This window comes from Myotis brandtii, unplaced genomic scaffold (assembly GCF_000412655.1).
Source record: "Myotis brandtii unplaced genomic scaffold, ASM41265v1 scaffold192, whole genome shotgun sequence".
NCBI classification, from domain to species: domain Eukaryota; kingdom Metazoa; phylum Chordata; class Mammalia; order Chiroptera; family Vespertilionidae; genus Myotis; species Myotis brandtii.
Genome location: NW_005357159.1, coordinates 1,915,326 through 1,935,591, shown reverse-complemented (window position 1 = coordinate 1,935,591; position 20,266 = coordinate 1,915,326).

Here is a 20,266-nt window from a genome sequence, read left to right as displayed (position 1 = left end):
TCAACTTGGTGAGGTTCAGACATTAGTTTCATATTTGCTGTCTCGACAGCCACCCAAAAGGACAAATTAATAAAACATTCTGTACAGTATTGTGAAGGGAGGGGTGGGGGGATTTACGTCATCTATTAATCAGTGACCTAACCAGAAAAACACTAGTGAGTGATTAAAGAAAGATGACCCTAGGGGGAATACAGGGGGATTTCAGACAGGCTTTGGTCAAGGCCCCCAAATCTAATGTAATTTCAAGCTGGCCTCAAAATTCAATTTGTGTGGAACCTCTAAGTCATGTATTCCGCAACGACACAGCGTAATTGCATTTGAACGGCTTCCAGCACAGCCCTGAGAAAATGCCATGTTCCGGGCCCTGAGTGCCCGCAAGGAAGGCGGCCCAGATGACCACACAGGAGGCCGGGCTGAGTAACGCCGTCTGCGGGTCCCACCTGCTGACCGTTGCCCTCCACAGGAAGCACATGTTTCTGCTTAATTCCTGCCAGCTTTTGGCTGTCAGGTAGGGCATCTGCCGTGGGCAGCTCCCAAGGGCTGCCACCTGGTGCTGTCCGTCGGCCCCAGACCAAGGAGGAAAAGGGAAGGCATTCATCTATGTGCTTATTTTTCTGTGTTTAGGGTATTTCTTGGGACTTAGAGTTTTCACTTGGCAAGCGAACTGGTCTCTTTAGTTAGGAGGGGGAAAAGGAATTTTGCTTGCTTTCCTTTAACTCAGAGTTCCCTTCTTTGGAAAGGCTGTTTAGTAATACCTGGTTCACCCTCATTAAATCCATGCAGCTCCATCAGAATACCTCCAACCTACTGGAAAATATGCTCAAAAAGTATATCCTAATCATCGGAATTTGAATAGTTATTAAGTCTCATTATTTTTAATGTGCAGTTACAGACAATTACAAATAGACAAAGACAAAGTTATCATTTAATCCCATTAAAAAGAAAAGACAAAAATGAATAGAAATAAATGTCCCAGGAGAAAAATGGAGCATTCTTAGAAAAGACCATTTTTGGCTCCTGTCTCAATAGTTTACAACAAGCAAAGGAATAAAAGATTCTCAATCAATGTCAACAGTTAGAAAATATATCAACCTCAAACAGGCTGCTTCTTTTGATCCAAAATCAACTTATTATATAATTCATTTAAACTCATAACTTGTGTTTGCAACTTTCCATAAAACCAATTAGACACAATGAAGTTGACTAATGAGGAAGTATGTTTTGCTTTTACCAGATTGCTTTAAGTCATTGGACAACTGTGAACAGGAATCAGCACCTAGGATATGACGACAAAGGGTTCCCACATGTTTAGGAACTCTTTCCTGCCCTAACGACACAGATATTTTTGTAGTGGCTTCTTGCTTGGTTTACCCTACTGATGAGTGACAAAAGTAGTCATGATGATAATGTATAAAGATCTTGAGTTAAGGATAGTATTGGTAGTAATAGAAAGTTAGATGCAATCAAATGCTGGATTTGCTCAGTAAACTTTAGATTGTATATCAAAGCACCTATAGCTATTTTTTTAAAGTACACACCCAAACACTTATTTACATTACCATAAACATTAAGTTTGTTATCTCTCTAGCTCTGAATCCTATCTTTTCCTCTGAAGCAATTCTTTTCATCATGTGATTTTTTTTCCTATATATAACAGAGGATTTTGGAGGAGTACAACCATCACATTATGGCAGAACAGAATGTTCTGAACTTCAGAAACACATTACTGTGGAAACTGGTGTTCAGAAAGTCAAGTGGAAAATGCCGTGAGTTGATTTCTCCTTAATGGTATGTTTCACACTGGACAGAATCACCGTGGAGACAGAATCAGAGGACCCTCCGCCAGCATAGTGATGCACGTTTTCTAGTAAATATAAGCACTTCACCGCCTCTATTTGCAGGGCCATATTTTCATTCTACCTGTGTATTTTAGGAAGTTCAATAAAATATTTTCTCAGAAAGTATTCCGGACATGTGAAGGCATGAGGTGCCAAGTCATACAAAGAACTGGATGCAAGAGAGGAATAGGAAGTTGAATGAGTGAAAAGTGGTTGGGCAAAGAAGTACAAAAGGGATTAAAAAAACAACAAAAAAAAAACCCCACACAAAACAACAAAAAGAAAACAAGCAGAATGATCCTTCAGCATAAGAGGAATCAGACCATACCGTTCAGAGCAGAGACTGTTTTCGTGACTTCTTGTTCTGCAAAAGGTGTCTCAATGATCTTAAACCTCTGATGAGCTGCCTGTGCTCACTCACTGTTAAGGGGAGCCAGGAATGAAGTGATTTTAACTTCATGGGAGGTTTTGGAAACATGCTTTCTGTGCATGTTCCAATTTCTCATCTGTGTACTTAGCCCCATGCAACAACTGTACTGTCCTGCTAGTTCCCCCAGCATCCCTCAGGGTTGCTGATGGAGACAGAGTGGCTGTCACAAGGGGATGCAGGCTCCCCACACCTAGGGAAAGGGCTCTAACTCAACAACCCTTATGAATGCTCCTTCAAGGGAATTCTGCAGCCGAACACGTTAGCTAAACTGAAGCGATTTTTCTGGGCAGGCAGAGCATGTGCCAGGCTTACAGGTCAGGAACATCTCAGCCTGCCCCTGGATACCCTCTCCTGGGTTTTCAGCTGTGCTTCTCAGAACTTCCCGTGGACATGCAGGAGAGCTTGCTACATTACATTTTTTAAAAAAGGATACAATTACAAAGAGTTCCTAAGTGTCTAGGTAGATTCTATATTCATGTTCACAAAGCAATATTGCACACTACTTGTCTCTCATTCAGCTGGCTCTGAAGTGGAAACACCCACCCCCCTGCGTGCACTGTGAGAAATTCCTAGGTTTTGTTTTATGAATTTTTCATGGAAAGCAAAACAATGTTTTTGTTTTGGGTTGTGGTGTGTGTGTGTGTGTGTGTGTGTGTGTGTTGTGTGTGTGTGTGTGTGTGTGTGTGTTTACAGAGAATTTTCAAAATGTCTTGAACTTGCTTTGGGTATTTAATCAGATCAGTTTTTTGTAGTGTTGCTTCCCATCTTCCTGTTCTTCTTTCATCCAAACCCCAAGTCCTGCGGCCACTAGCCCTGGTCTGATAACCCTGCAATTGGAGGGTGGAGTGGGAGGAGAGGCCTCATACCTTTGTTTTTCTGGTTCTCCCCAACACCCTGGTGGCCTACTTGGGTGTCCCACAAGCTCTCAGTGGAAAATAGTGCATCCCTTTTAGCAACAACCCCACCTAGCATGAGCTCCTGAGCTATACTTAAACAAGGGGGGAAGCGAGCTGGAATGATTGAGGCCTGCGTTATGCCATGCAAGAAGAACCATTTCTCTCCATGGTGGCGGGCCACAAAGTAATTTCAGCTTCTACTTTGGCAACCCATGGGGTAGAGGGAGTGAAGTCATGTTATTTTCCAGTATGACAGAAATGCAATTGGTGTTCAAGGGTATATTTTCAGAGGAAATTTTCAACAAAGTTGAAAGGGTTCCTTCTTTTTTAACCTAATAAAAAAATATCCAGAAGGACATTTTTCTGTTTCCTAAGGCTTCTAGTCATGCTGAATTACCTTTTTATGTAAGGAAAGGGAAATTGATTCTGTGTAGCTCAGAGTACCCATGTCCTCACAGCTGCACAAAATGATCACACGCTTTCATAGGGTTTCTTCAAAACAGCCATGGTCTTTTGTGTTTTGCAGTATTTATAGAAAAATATGGATTAACTTCATGGCCCAGCTTTTGAAGCATCTCAACTATTTAGAGTGTTCCCGCTAAGCACTAAAAACACGCTGGGGAGGAGGCGTGAAGATGTCAGCGTTCGCCTCTTGAGGACTGTGAGCTGAGCCTCCGTTCCTCTTCAATAATCAGTATGGAAAGTGCTCAGGCAATTTTTCCTAAGTACAGAGTGACTAAAATTTAACACTCACACCCATCTATTAAAGTACTGTGACGTAAAAATCTACTTCTGGGGCTGGACCCTATTACAGCATTCCAAAACCACCTTCTGCCTCCATTCTAATCATACCAACCATCTTTCCTTTGTGCCCCATGGTACCCAATGTCTTTGTCTATCATTCAATCATATTTCTTATAACATTTTATTATATAGATCATTATACCAACTTGTTACATGAATTTCCGCATGAGGTCTTAATCATTGCAAAACTTCCAAGGTCAAGGACACACCTAGAACTTACCGATGACTAATACATATTTGTTGAAGGAAAGAATGAATAAGTAATAGGAAGTCAGAACTGACATAAAGACTAAAATATTTACATGTTTTAGTATATATATGCATACGTGTGTGTGTGTGTGTGTGTGTGTCTTTAAAAGACACCAAAAGAATAAATAAAGTCACTTTTTGTACAGAATCTTGAAAAAAAGAAAAATATTTTTCTGACCTTACTTATATACTTTCTAAATAAACTCCCTTTTTGGAGAGCAAACAATACACATGCTTTTAACAAGATGGCGACATGAGGAATCATGGTAATGGCAGGAAGGCAGCTAAGTCAGGGCAAAGCTAGAGTCTGTGCTCAGGGTAAGAAAGGAACTTCTCTCTAGGTGGACCGTCTTCACTTTAGACCTGCTCTAGGATGCAGTTTTCCCTTTTTAAAATCACCCTGCTGCTATAAAAAACAAACAAATAAATAAGTCTACTTATTTGTTTGTTTGTTTGTTTTTGTAGTAAAGGGTTAAAAGCTTGAGTGCATCCTATTTGCCTAGTTTGAATTCTACTAGTGGAAAGAAAAAATATGTACTTTCTCTCTTTTGCATACACTCAGAGGACTGGGCACAGAAATGAAATAAACAATTGCTAGGACTCACAGACATTACACCGAAAGCCTAATAACATAAAAGACTTCTCTAACATCAAATTTATAGACATATGAGAGCAAATTTATTTTCAACAAAAGTAAAAATAAAATTACTGTGGAATATATACATCATATAGATGATATACTATACATATTGTGCATCACTATAAATTAGATATTCTTTGGGGAACATTCATGTTTGTAATTAAGAATATTCAAAGTTAGGCATCCAAAGCTAGAAGCCTATGAATTGCAAAAAAAGCACTCTGTTACCCCAAAGAGAGATTTTATAAATAGAAGATTTTGTATATAAGCCTATTTATCTGTCTGGTAAAGAATTGAAAACTGTCTAGAGAATGTGATCTAAGCAGGCAAACAATTCAGATAATGTAAATTGCAGTTCAAGGCCTAAGACATACAGAAAACATGTTTAGTCTAAAAAAAAATAGAGAGACCTAAAATGGCATGCAAATTCTGAGAAAAGTTTTTCTGGGACTGGACAATATGGAAACACTAAAATATAAATTAAATCAAGGAGACTTTGCAGTTTAATGCGATGTGTCAAGATCGCTGCTCTGAACAACTTGTCCCAAGCTCCCATTCAATTCCCACGGAGATGTGCAAAATGGAAACCAAGGCGAATTATCTATTGCGAGAGTTAGAGATGAATTTTCATAAATAAAGCAATCTGAAAACAAAAAAACAATTGATAATCTATCCATGCTTGACCTCTTCAAACAGAGCAGCCCCATATACCTAGAAGAAGGGAAGACCTTTCTACTGATGTCCAGGACAGTGACCAGAGCCCTTTACTAATAGGAACACGGGGCCATATTTTTCACATCCATTTTGAGGCTGAATATTCCAGAAAATAAAGGAGCAATAACTTAAAGAGGTACTGCTGATTATGCATTGCTTTCTTAGTGGACAGAGATGGGAGAATCCTATGGCAAGTACCGTATTTGCTGAAGATATGGTGTCCTGGATGCCATTGGTTTAGCGTGTGAAATAACAGTCTGTGGGCAAAGGGACCTGGATGTTGTCACTTATTTCACTGCCCTTCAAGACCTTATGTTGACTGAGGCAAAATTAATAAAAGAGGACCCACACAGAGATGTGAGCTAAAAAATTGTTAAAATAGTAGGACAGTATCTAGATAGAAAATGCAGGTCAGCTACAGGGGGACTGAAATTTGGTTGGCTTTCTTTTAAGCAGGAAAGGTCAGAAGACAATGAAACCATAGCTGCACACAGTTTTGAAAAAAAAAATGTTTGTAAGCTAAAAGTTTAATACCCCAGCTACAATGTTTTCAGTGTGAGAAGACTGGTCCTTGGTATGTCAGGTCCAAAAACAAGCAAACAAAAGTCACATGTCCTTCTAGAAAAAATTATAAGACATATTGGTCAAGATTTATTTTAAAAATAACAGCCTCACAGTTGGAAAGTATTCTATAAAAGCATTGGTGGTAGAACTCCCTAAAATCTATTAAACACAGTTGTCTAAGTAATAATATAACTAAGTCAAAAATGGAATGCAAGTTCCCCAAGCCAATTTCATAGATCAACTATAGACAAACTGACTATAAAAATAATAATAGTTTCTCTTGATTGTTAGTATGTGCTAGACATTTACTCTGAGAACTCCTTTAATCTCAACAATAAAACTTACAGGATGGGTGCCACTGCTATCCCTATCTTCCAGATGAGAGAATTGAGGCACAGAGAGCAAATTGTCCTAGGTTACATAATATCCTGGAAACTGGATATAATAGTCTGAATTTACAACTGTGAGATTTTTTTTAAACTTAAAATTGGAAGAAATTGGTGGTAAAATCCCTTTGATGAATTATACATAGAAAAAAACCCAGAAATTTTTATTATTTTTTGTTGTTGTTAGTCCTCACCCAAGGCTATTTCTCTGTTGATTGTTAGAGAGTGGAAGGGAGGGGGAGAGAAAGAGAGAGAGAAACATCAGTGTGAGAGAGACACATTCATTGGTTACCTCCTGCATGCACCCCAACCAGGGCCAGGGATTGAGCCTGCAACCGAGGTACACGCCCTTGACCGGAACCAAACCTGGGACCCTTCAGTCCACAGGCTGACACTCTATCCATTGAGCCCAACTGGCGAGGGCCAGAAATTATTTTCTTTTCTGCTTCTATAACTTTCTAATTGATCTCCTAATTTTTGTCCTCTTTTCAATTGACTCTTCACCTACCAACCATAGAACATGGTACCATCCTTAAAGTTCTCCAATGGCTTCTCACTGCACTTGGAGCAGGACTCTGGCTCCTTCGAGTGTCCTAAGTAGCCCTGCACATTCCAGCCATTCCCTACTCCTTCCCTCTTATCAGGAATTTGGCATACCCTTCTCAGCTTCTGACATCTTATGCTTTCAAATATATATATATTTCATTAAATATAGGAATGATAGAATGATATAACAAATATATTTGAATCAATATGTTTATGTCTTTGTCTTTCACTCATTACACTCCAGCCACACTGCTGGACAGATCTGAACAAATGTTGGGTCTAATAGAATAGAAAGTTATAGGGTAACTAAAATACCATTAAAGCAAGGGCAAAAATGATCAACTGTCACCAAAACTCTATGTAGAGATAAGGCCATAACTGTAAATACTATTATTAAAAAATAAAGATTACAAATAAATTTTAAAAATTAAACACAAACTGATGGTTGCCAGATGGAAGGGGTTGGAAAGATGGGTGAAAGAAGTAAAGGGATTAAGAAGTACAGATTGGTAGTTACAGAATAGTCATGGGGATGTAAAGTACAGCATAGGGAATATAGTCATATAGTCAATAATATTGTAATAATTATATATGTTCCAGATGGGTACTGACTTATTAAGGGGAACACTTCATAAGTTATATATATATATATATATATATAACCACTATGTTGTACACCTGGAACTAATATAATATATAATGTTAACTGAAATTGAAAAAATAAAAATTGAAAAAGTAAATAAAGTTATGCTATTATTTTTTAGGAACAAACAAAATTACACATAAAATATTAGAAAAATATAATGCTATTTTTTAAAGAGTACGTTCTTAGATCTATAAGGTTATTTTCCAGTTCTGATTATTTTTTAAAAATCATAAAAATTTAATCAAGGAAAAATTAAATTGAATAACAAATCTAATATGGGAAAGAAAATATATAGGGATGAATTCTTATAATTTTAAAATCTTAGGAAACACTGTTAATAAAAATGTAAATATTAATATTCAGTGCTGATTCCACAGCATACTGAACGGTACTTGGGACAGGGAGGTGTTCAGTAATATTTGGTGTATACATAAATCTTATAGAAAATTATTACTTGTCTCAAGAAGTAGAAAGCCTGAAAAGAACAACAACCATGGATACTTCATGTTACCAAAGAATTGTCTCAAATTCTGAAATCCTCTCATTCCATAAAACTGAGCACTTACTATATGCTAGGAATGACTCTAGACCAGTGGTTCTCAACCTTCCTAATGCCACGACCCTTTAATACAGTTCCTCATGTTGTGGTGACCCCCAACCATAAAATTATTTTTGTTGCTACTTCATAACTGTAATTTTGCTACTGTTATGAATCATAATGTAAATATCTGATATGCAGGATGTATTTTCATTGTTACAAATTGAACATAATTAAAGTATAGTGATTAATCACAAAAACAATATGTAATTATAAATGTGCTTTCTGATGGTCTTAGGCGACCCATGTGAAAGGGTAGTTCGACCCCCAAAGGGGTCGCGACCCACAGGTGGAGAACCGCTGCTCTAGACACTGAAAATACCCATCTTCCCCTTCTCCCCCCACAAATGTCTTCATAAAGTTCTATTTCTTTCCTTTTACCAAGTGGAAAAAATAACCCCTAACCAAACAGGTGATGACTTGTGCTATGAAGAAAACTACACCAGAGAGAGAGTTTTTTGGATGGTCATCCCTCAGGGGAGTCAGGAGCAGCAGACCTGAAAAAGATGAGGAGTAGCCTAGCCAGTATTGCTCATTGGTTGAGCATCGACCCATGAACCAAGAGGTCATTAGTACAATTCCTGGTCAGGGCATGTGCCTAGGTTGCAGGCTCAATCCCCAGTGGTGGTCATGTAGGAGGAAGCCAACTGGTGATATTTCTCTCTCATCAATGTTTTTATCTCTCTACTCCTTTCCTCTCTCTCTAAAAAAATCAATGAAAAAAAAATGTTTTTTTAAATGAGGAGTATAGCATGCAGATAACAAGCAAAGCTGTTTCCAGAGGGGACAGAAAGTGGACGAGCCCTAAGCTGAAGGCACGTGCCTGTTTCTGAAACTGAGTGAGCCAGGCAAGAGCAGTAAGACCAGGTGCCATGGGCCTCAGAGGCACTGTGTACTCTTAGTAAGAAGGGAAGCCATGGTGGTCATGAGCTAACCTCCATTTGAAATCCATGCTGTGATTGTGGTGCTGAGAATAGACTCTGAGGTCCAAGGTAAAATCTGGAAGAACAACTTCAATACAGGTCATTGCTCTAATCCCAGCAAGAGATGCTGGTGGCTGAAACCAACAGGGTCGCAGTGGAAGTGGCCAAGTGGTAGGGCTTTGGGTCTATTAGTGGCCAGATTGTGGATTCACTCTGATCAGGGAGCTGACAGGATTCACTGATGGTTGGGAAGAAATTATACTTTAAGACAGTAAAACATCTTATAAGCTGCAAAAACAAAGAAACAAAAGGAAGTAGAGCTCTGGTTCAGCGCAGAGATCAGTAACTTGGCCTATATAAAAGATAACCCATTAACAGATGCTGGAATATATTTTTAAATTGAGTATATGATAAGCATGGCTTTACAAATCAAATCTATGGAGAATAATTATTCAATAAATGGTGCAAACATAATTCATTCCCGATTTTTAAGTCATTTTTAGCTATAACGTATGCCAAAGAAATGGTAGGTGAAGAGATAAATTTAATGTGAATGATATTTAAGGCAAATGTTAATATAGAGAAGACACTGTTGATTAACTTTTATCTGAACTCAGTAGCCATAGAACTGTTAAGTTAAATAGCAGCGAAAAGAAATCACAACGAGGAAAACATAGAGTGTTAACTAGATAAAACATAGAACTTCTATTGGTCAAAAATGTATAAACAAAATTAAAACCAAAGAAAGTAGAAAATTTTACATAAATATAACACCAGATAGTCAGTGATCTAGTTATACAGAAATTTGTTAAAAACAAAAACAAAACACAAATCCTCACAACCATGCTGAGGAACTAATTTAAAGACCAAAAACAGAAAGGGGAGCTCAGTGGAGTTGTGCTAACACATGTTTCTTCCCAGAACCAGGAATTATGTGGGCCATAATTTCTGCTTTCTTAAATTCCTCAGCTTTGAAAATACGCCTCGATGTTTCCAGATAGAAGGAAGATTGGAAATGTAAAGCTGAAATTGTTAACTAAATGATGATATTATAGAACGTTCAAGTAGTCAGTGAGTTATAGCTTAGACATATGGGAAGAATTGCATTTGGGAAGAAATATCCAAATAATACTATGAGTGAAGGAATTAAAACTAAGAAGGAGCCCTAACTGGTTTGGCTCAATGGATAGAGGGTTGGCCTGCGGACTGAAGGGTCCCAGATTCGATTCCGGTCAAGGGCATGTACCTTGTTGCAGGCACATCCCCAGTAGGGAGTGTGCAGGAGGCAGCTGATTGATGTTTCTCTCTCATTGATGTTTCTAACTCCCTATCCTCTCCCTTCCTCTCTGTAAAAAATCAATAAAATATATTTTTTTAAAAACTAAGAAGGAGTTCTAAAAATTACAGGTTTAAAAATGAAGTAGCTGTTAAATGTAAAATAATTTTAGCGTTACATTAAATATACACAAAATGAATGTCTATATTAATATGTAGAAATTTATATTCTCTTATAATTTAGAATGAAAATGGTTTATATTCAATATTCCTAATTTACAAATTACAGTATGCTACTCATTGAATATAAGATCCCAATACTTTGCTGTAGATAAAAGGAGCAATAAAATACTTGATATGAAATGTGAAAATGTCACTCAAAACCACAGTGGACTGTCCCTGGAATATTATATGCAGGGACTAACAGTCGCTGACCATCTAGAGAGAAAGGAAATTGGAACGCTCTCAGGGATTGAGAGGTTTATGAAAATAAACTTTAGAAAGCAGGATTCCTTCTCACAGGTGCAAAATTAAAATAATACTAAAAAAATGTGCTATGTGTTTACTGTGAGCCAGGTCATATGCTAAATTCTTTCAATACAATATCCCATTCAGTCCTCCCCACCAGCCCAGGAGGGAGGTATTCTCATCCCCATGTTTCAAGTGAGGAAATGTGTCTCCGAGCTTGAGGTCACACAGCAGGGAAGAGCTGAGCAGGGACCCCAAGGTGGGCCCGACTGACTCCAGAGCACGTTCTCTTAGTTGTTAGCATCCAGGGGCTGTGGAAACAAGCCACGTGGGCTGGTCTGCCACCTATTAGACCTCGGGGGTATTCCTTGGCATTTCAAAGAGGGAAACCCAAGGGCAAGTTTTCTGATCCCCAGCAGCACCAGTGGCATTCCCTCCCTGGGGAGGCAGAGCAGGATGAAACACAATAGATTCAAAAAGAGTCTTCATCCACTTCTTCATCTCTCCAACAAATATTTATCGAGGCCCTGCTATGCACCAAGCATGGTGCCAGGCACTGAGTGTTGAATTCAGAATCAATTTCTCAGGGCAGAAAGGTAGGCTTAGGGTGAGCAGTCTTGGCTTTTTTAGCTTGAACTTATGCAGGACAAGCATGCTTTCAAAAGAGAAGCCTTTTCTTGTCCTGGCATAGTGAGCATGATAAACCACAAATCTGACATGTGTCCTTCTGTCTAAATTTAAACCATGTACGTTTGAGAGGTGGCACATTCGGACTATGGGTATGGCTTTCTGAGCACTTGAAGAAAACAACACTAGGTCATAATTTGGGAAGGCTAAGACGCAGCCTACTTTTTAAATGTGAAATCTGCTGAGATTCCTTATACATCCAACCCTCTATTCCCAGGGACCAACAAAATAATTTTAGAGCTGGTTTATTTTCTACTATGATTTAATTTTATATTGTCAATGCTTCCTAGTGTTTATCTTCAAGTTTCTACATCCTCTCTCTCATGATGTTGACTTCGGGAGTATTGCAATATGCCCTCTATAAAGCCTGGGAAGAGAGCACAAATTTTCCTTAAAAAACAAAACAAAAAAACAACATATAAAAGAAAAGGATTAGATGCGAGAAACTGTTCTGAAAACCATTATATTCTATATGAGCAAATAAAATCATCAGGATATTTCCATAGTTAAATATGCTCTTGTAAATCATGGAGAAGTTAATTTTATTGTTTGAATTTGATCCTGGCTGACAACATTTTCCAACTTGGGAATTTTATATTTGTATAAAATATTTGGAAAATAATGGCTTTGTATTCACCAGCCACTGAAAGTCTCTGTGTAGGACAACAGACTCCCCGAGGGATGGCTCCAGCTCAAGTCATTAGGAAGGTGAGGCTGGAGCCCAGGAGGGAGGAAGCAGATTGCGTTGCACATGAGCATGACCTAGTGGCTGGTTCACTGAGTGGCATTTATGGCAGGAATAGAAAAGACTACTTGTCTGTTCTCCAACTGTCAGAGTAAGTGATGTATATGCAGCTGTTGCTCACCCAGAGGTGAAGAACAGGAAAGAATAGCATCCTAGGAAGAAGCATAGATGAAAGGACATCCACGATCTCTTAATAGTCAGCAGTTGGATCTCCCCACTGCTTTCAGGACCCTGGACCCATCAAAAGCACTTGGTTGTCTATGTAAACAGAATGCTCTTACGGATTCTTCACAAGGAACCAAAAATGATAAACTTTGCCTCGTACTGGCTCCCAAGTCATTGTGGTGAGTTTATTTAGACTGCGAGACACTTAACAGAGCTGGCTGTGGTCAGCATGGCTTGCCATAGTCACTCCATCAGGGGCTTACTGGCCAGTGCAGTTATATTGCTAAATAATGTAAATACGATGCATTCACCTTAGAGAAATGTAAAGCTGCTGTTTCCTAGCCAGACATGGACTATATAAGCCTAAGCACCTCTATAGTCCCTTGAAAACATGGCTTTGCATGCCTGTCAACATCTTGATTAAAATTGATTAGATGGCAAATTATTGAAAACACTTTTTATAAACCCTCAATGATAAGTATTTCACCTTAAACACATGACTATTGATATAACAATTAATATTTTGTTCCTATCAGATTTGATAGATCTGGACATTTCCTAGCCAGAATTGTGGACTTACTACAATATTCCTATAATCAGTGTCTCAGTAATTTTGGGGGAAAATAAGGCCAGAGATGCAGTTTCAGTCCTGCTAAAATTAAAATTAAAAAAGTCAAGTCTCAAGTACCTCATTTGAAAATTATGTTGCATAAATTTGCATATTATCTTCATGAGGCTCATCTGTATAAATTTAAATAATTGTTGGGCCATACTGCCTATATACTCAAATTCATTATTGAGTAGTAAACCCATGAACTGCTAAGAGATTTTTTTAAATGATCACACATCTGATTAGAAGCAAAAGTAGCAGCATTGGAAGTATGAGATAAAGTATGATTTAATAAAAAGGGGTATAGACTAGAGTACAGAGACCTGGGCTCTAGTTTCTACTTAGTCTTAAAGATGCTGCATGATCCAAGCCTTCCGTTTCCTGTTCTCAGGTCATTGCTGGAGGGGGCGATTCATAATGTTCTATATTAGAATGATTCATGTTGGAAGGACAGGAAAACCCAGCTCAGATTAGCTTAAAGAACAAGGGTTTGTTTTTATTTAGGGAATGTGAGTCCAGGGGCAGGCTGTAGGGCTGGGCTCACACCCCACATCAGTAGTATCACCAGAGACCTGAGTCTCCAGGTCTCCAGCCTGGTGTCAGCATCATTCTCAGTCTGTCCACACTCACAGTCACCAGATAGCTGCCAACATCTGAGGATACACAGTCAGAGACAATGTGCCTGCCTCACATTTAAAACAAAATACTTGTATTTTTACTCTGATTAAACTAATGGGGACTGCTACCGCAGAAGTGCCTCGGCTGTGTGGGTGAAAGCTGCCTGCCCTCTGAAACTCTGGCATTTATATCCAGTACAAGAATTTTTTAAAGCAATTTGACCTTCTACTATTCTAAGTTTCTTGGGCCTCATTAAATTTATGCGTTTATTCAACAAGCACTTATTTAGAATCTAAATCATGAACCCTGGCCCACTCCCAAGGAGATTACAGCCTGGTTAGAGAGATAAGAGAAACAATTATTTCAATAACCAAAGGAGAGATTGTATGAAAATAAATTAAATCAGAAACAAATGGGTGTGAGGGAGGTATGATGTAGAATATGGGGCGAGGCATAAGGCAGCAATCTGAGGGTCAGACTTTGAAGAGTCTTTGTGTCCTAGTAGAGGAAGCTTCTACTTTCTGTATAAATATATCCAGGTTTCTTTGGGGAAGTGGAACACAAGATTGTAATTTTCAAAAGACAAAGTGTGATTTAGGTTCATTAATATAGGTGGCCAACTCAAAACTGTGTTGATTGTTTCCTTTGCTGTGCAGAAGCTTTTTAGTTTGATGTGGTCCCACTTTTCTGTTTTAGCTTTTGTTGCCTATACTTTTGGCATCATATCCAATAAATCATTGTCAAGGCCAATGTCAAGGAGTGTGAAACTAACAATCCACTGAGCCATGCTACCTTCTGAGAGAATAAAAAGGGAGTGGCTTATTAGTTTCAGGTGAAAGGAATTCAGTGATATACCCTTTTCTTCTCAAATATAAATCACCTTTAGCTTTCTGAATCACTACTGCCTTCAAGTTAATATTCTAGAGCAGGTGGAGAGACTGAAAGGTAATGAGGACCCTTGAGTATGGGCCAAAAGACAGACACAGATGGGTGTGAACCAAACAAATACTCAGTTTCTTCATTCCTAGGTGAGCTGAGGCTCTAGGAATTTGGGGGATCTCTAGAGGACGTAACTTTGGATCAGAGAAGATTCCAGAAATGTATTTGGAACCACTGCAGAGGAAAGAATTCCTAATGTAGAGGAACCTACTTGAGCAGGGTGAGCCCTTACAGAATTGCATAAAACTAAATTTTCATCAGTGTCCTGTGGGACTTCTTGAATGACTACCATCCTCCGGATCCTGTATTTTCTTCTGTCAAAACACCTGGAGTAGATGTTCCGTTGGAGGAAAAGAAGATCAGGGTAAAAACAAAGCCCCCAAAGCAGCTGTGCATCCTTGGAGTCCCCAAGGACCCAGCATGATCCCAGTGTTTTCCGGAGATTCCTTGGGTGTCACAGAGCTGGGCAATTAGGCCCCAGTGGTCCAGTCTCTGACCCTTAGACCCAGAGGCAGGCCTGCTGATTAACTTGTAAGCAAAATGTCCTTTCTGTATTGCTAGGTGCCATCTTCATGACTCAGTTTGATGTACAACAAAAGGTATTGAATTCCAAGGAAGAGGCCTTATTCACTGCCTAACTGCAAGTAAGAAATGCACAAATTTATTTCCAAATGGGAGGCAGTGTGTGACCGTGAAACAACTTCCATGGTCCCATAGCTGAGGGCCAACGGAGATTTTAGCTTCATTCATCTTCTGGAAAACTATTCAGCCATGGACATCAGCTGGAGTTTGAAAGCAAAACAAGTAATGCAGAAAAGGGAAGAATTTTAAAGGAGAATAAAACCACCACAACAAGACAAACAATCCCGAATCACAAATGAGAACACTCCCATTGGCAGAGACACAAAGGTAAGATTTTGACTAGAATGAATTGCCCCAGAAAAATTTGTTCTCCAATATCAGACACAACCAGGCCTTTCCTTCCATATGAGACATGAATGTCTCCTTTTTCCACTTCATCTTTTTCAGTTATCCAAACAAAATTTTAGCAGCAGAAAAAAATAATGAATTTAGTCCATTTTAGGTCCAATATTTCCTTGTTAATGTATTAACTCCCTGGCAGTAGTCAAACAGGGCACTCCAACTCCAGAATATTTCTTTTTCTTTTATCACCTTCAGAATTCCAATGTCACCTAATAACTAATTATACTCTACTTCATTTTCAAGAAGTAGACACCTTAAGAGCACATTAACTTCATCCTATGGAACCTTTGGGAGACTTCGTGTAGCACAGAAGCTGACTGCTTTCTCTAATGTTTGTTAGAACACTTTCACTTGAGCCACTCTACCAAGAGGCTGTCTAATTAAAAGTGTACGCAAAGGCGAGGATCCCCACTTGTGGACTAATATTTGCTTAACAGTCTTCATCTCCCCAGTGCCGCACTATTCAAGCACTCTGTAGACCTTTCTCTAGCTGTCATGATGGTAAGTGAAGAAAATTTGCAGTTTCTGAGTACAGCTTATGCCCAGAGTCTAGTATTTGGCTTCGTGTTTCTCATAACTATTTGTTAATCAATGCCTTTACTTTCCTTTGAGATTAAGGGCAAGCGGCAAGGACAGGCTGTGGCCCGAGGGGTTTGCTCAGGTCAGTTCCTTGACTGTGCCTTGCCGCTCCATACTCCAGAAGCTGGAACCCCCATTGCTCCTCTCTTATGTAACAATTTTGAACATAAATGACTGCCATCCTGCCTAGTGGGATTTAAAGTAAACATAATCACAACAGAGAGAGAAGAAGAGAGGAGAGGAAGAGGAAGGAAAAAGAAGAAAGAGAAAAACTGTCGACAGAACCAAGATGATGGTATAGGCAAACATCCATACTCGCTGCCTCCCACAACCACACCAAAATTACAACTAAAATACAGAACAACCATAATCCAGAACTTCCAGAAAGCTGGCTGAATGGAAGTACTACAAGTAGTAGTAGAGAAGTAAAGAAGAAAGCACATTGAGACTGGTAGGAGGTGTGGAGGCACAGAACAGGCTGGTCCAGCACCCACATGTGCCACTTTTTAAATCAGGAAGAAGATTGGTTATGTGGAGGCCGCCTGGAGGAGCAAGGGGTCCCAGCCCCACACCAGACGCCGAGCCCAGGGTCCCGGAGCTGGGAAAAGAAATCTCGACAGGCAGTAAGAACTACGGGCTGTAAAAACCAGTGCGGATTGGGGCTCAGTGACACATAGTTTGCTGGAGACCCAGCTGCTCCTCTTAAAAGTCCAACACACAAACTGAACTTACAAGCTCCCACTTCCTCTGAGCTCCAGTACCAGGCGAAGAGATGCATATGAGGAGAATCTGGACTGTCTGGCATCAGGGCAGGAACTCGGGAGTGGCTTTCTCCCAGACGGAGGTGCTTGCAGCAATCATTGTTCCTATGCTGGGACCTTTCTGGTTGCAGGGCTGACTGGCAGTCATTTCTGTTTGCTCCGCCCTGGTGATTCCCTGAGACTCCACCTCATCCAATTTATAAACCCACCCAAGCTGCTTGCAGCAGCTTTTGCATATAAATAGCCTGTCCTTGCTCAAGGTAAAATCTCTCAAAGGAGCTGCAGCTGGGTCAGGGAGCCCCAAACCTATCAGTAAAAGGCCCAAGACCAGCAGCAGCACCAGCCTGCCTTGCTTCACAGCTGGACCTCGTCTGGGCACTTCCAAACCTGATACAAAGAGGAAGAATCTGCAGATCTCTCTGTAGCTCCTGCTGGGTAGCCCTAGGCAAGTGGATGACTTTACACCTCCCTGGAGACCCAAGAGCCAGTGTACCCAGTGGTCAGTGTCAGATCATACCAGATAACAATTTTACATATCCATAAGCAACTCACTCAAGGGGCAGACTCAGTGAGCACCAAAGCTGCACTGAGGCAAGTTCTGTTCCATAAGGGTGTCTCCTGCACAGCAACTCTCCCACTGTAGTCGCAACTGGTCCCCACAGCCAATTGGCCTGGATGTCAATTCCTCCCAGTGACACCAACATCAATCAAGGCTCAACTACAACAAGACTGTGCACACAGCCCACAAAAGGGTGCACCAAGTGTGTCCACCTCAGGTGACTGGGGAGGCTGAGCCACTGGGCCCTATAGGACATCTACTACACAAGGCCACCCTATCAACTCAAGGAGACTTAGCAGCTCTACCCAATACATAGAAACAAACACAGGGAAGTAGCCAAAATGTGGAGACAAAGAAACATGTCTCAAATGAAAGAAATGGAAGAAAGCAAACTACTGGATATAGAGTTCAAAACCACGGTTATAAGGTTACTCAAGGATCTTCTAGAAACCTCCAAGAGGGACTTAGTGAGACTTTCAAGAATCTTAGTGAGAATGCAAAAAAAAAAAAAAAAAAGGAAAAGAACCAATCAGAAATTAAGCATACACTGACTGAAATAAAGAATAATATACAGGGATTCAACAGTAGACTAGAGGATCTGAGAATCAAATCAATGATTTGAAACATGAGGAAGCAAAAACACCCAACCAGAAGAGCAAAAAGAAAAAAGATCCAAAAATATGAAGATAGTAAGGAGCTTCTGGGACAACTTCAAGCGTACCAACATCCTAATGATGGGGGTGCCAGAAGAAGAGAGAGAGCAAGATATTGAAAACCTATTTGAAGAAAGAATGAAGAAAACTTCCCCTACCTGGTAAAAGAAATGGACTTACAAGTCCAGGAAGCACAGAGAACCTTAAACAAGAGGAACCCAAAGAGGACCACACCAAAACACATCATAATTAAAATGCTAAGGGCTAAAGACAGAGAATCTTAAAAGCAGCAAGAGAAAAGCAGTTAGTTACCTATAAGGGAGTGCCTATAAACTGTCAGTTGATTTCTCAACAGAAACTAAGAAGGCCAGAAGGGAGTGGCAAGAAATATTTAAAGTGATGAATAGCAAGAACCTACAACCAAGATTACTCTATCCAGTAAAGCTATCATTTAGAATTGAAGGTCAGATAAAGAGCTTCACAGACAAGAAAAAAGCTAAAGTAGTTCATCGCCACCAAACCAGTATTATATGAAATGCTGAGGGGTATTCTTTAAGAAGAGGAAGAAGAAAAAGAAAAAAATATGAACAACAAAATGGCAATAAATACATATCTATCAACAATTGAATGTAGAAATCAGACAAATAAGAATTAATGAACAGAATAAACTGGTGAATAAAATAGAATCAGAGACACGGAAATGAAACAGACTGATGATTCTCAGAGAGAAGGGGTGGGAGGAAGAGATTAAACAAAGATGCATGTATACATTAGCTATGGACACAGACAATAGGGTGGCAAAGGCATGGGGCGGGGCGGGCACTGGGTGGAGGGGAGCTATGGGGGGAGAAAAGAGGGACATCTGTAATAATCTCAACAATAAAGGAAACAAACAAACAAACAAATTGTCCATATAGAAAGAGCTGGAACTGCATTAGGGCAGCCATTGCCTGAGCTCACTGCTCTTGGCTCTAGGTGATGGTTGGGTACAATCCAGTGTTGTCAATCATTCACAGCCAAAGCTACCATACGACTTGAAGTTGCAACACAGAACAGCAATATCAAAGCTTGAAGAGGGTGAAGAGAGGAAGAATAACATCTCAGTTCCTTGAATGTTGCTACACCTTTGCATTTGGAAAGATTTCAAAGTGCCCTCCATTACTTTTTATCTTTCCTCTACCTGACCTTCATTTTCCCCTTCCCTTGTAACCTCACGGCTTCCTCTTGGGAAGACACTACACAACATATCTAAAGGCAGGGATCCCTTCTAAACCGTGGAGGAAGGTGGAAGGCAAGAAAGACAACCAGTCGGCTTCTTCACACCTCACACACGTGCCTCCTTCATCCATGCTTCCCACCAAACTTCCCAGCCACCTTTGCTGCTGTTAGTGGCTTCCTCAACACTGTGGTAGACTCCATCATTTCAAAAGCAAGATCCCCAACACCACTGTGCCTTCTTGCCCATTTCAGAAAAGATTTTTAGCCTGCCTAGAATGCCTAACGATCCAAATGCCGTATCTTTTTAAACCACCTCTTCATTGCCATGGTGCTTTGATCCATTCAATTAACCAAACTCAGAGCAAAGCTATTTATTTACCTTCCAGGGGCTTAATAACAGCATGGCTTACAGGCCTCTCAAGGCTTTGCATTCTTGCTCCCAGGAGCTCTCAACTTTTTTTTTTTCAATGTTATTATACAATAAAGCTCTCTTTATAAAATTAGTTTTCAATTGAGTATTTGAAATAGAGAGGGGTATGGCAAGTCGTATTTACCTTCACAGTTTCATATCCATTCATCTTGAGAGGGAGCGTGTGTCTCTTTTGGACCACTGGGCACTGCAGAGCAGAGCCAGGAAGTACAAAACAGTGTTCTCCTTCTGCTCACCCATAAACCATGCTCCATGTCCGGAGCCAAGCAAGGCAGTGAGTACCGCTCTCCACAGCAACTAAGCCTGTGGTCTCCTCTCCCAGCCTCCCCAGGAAACAGAGC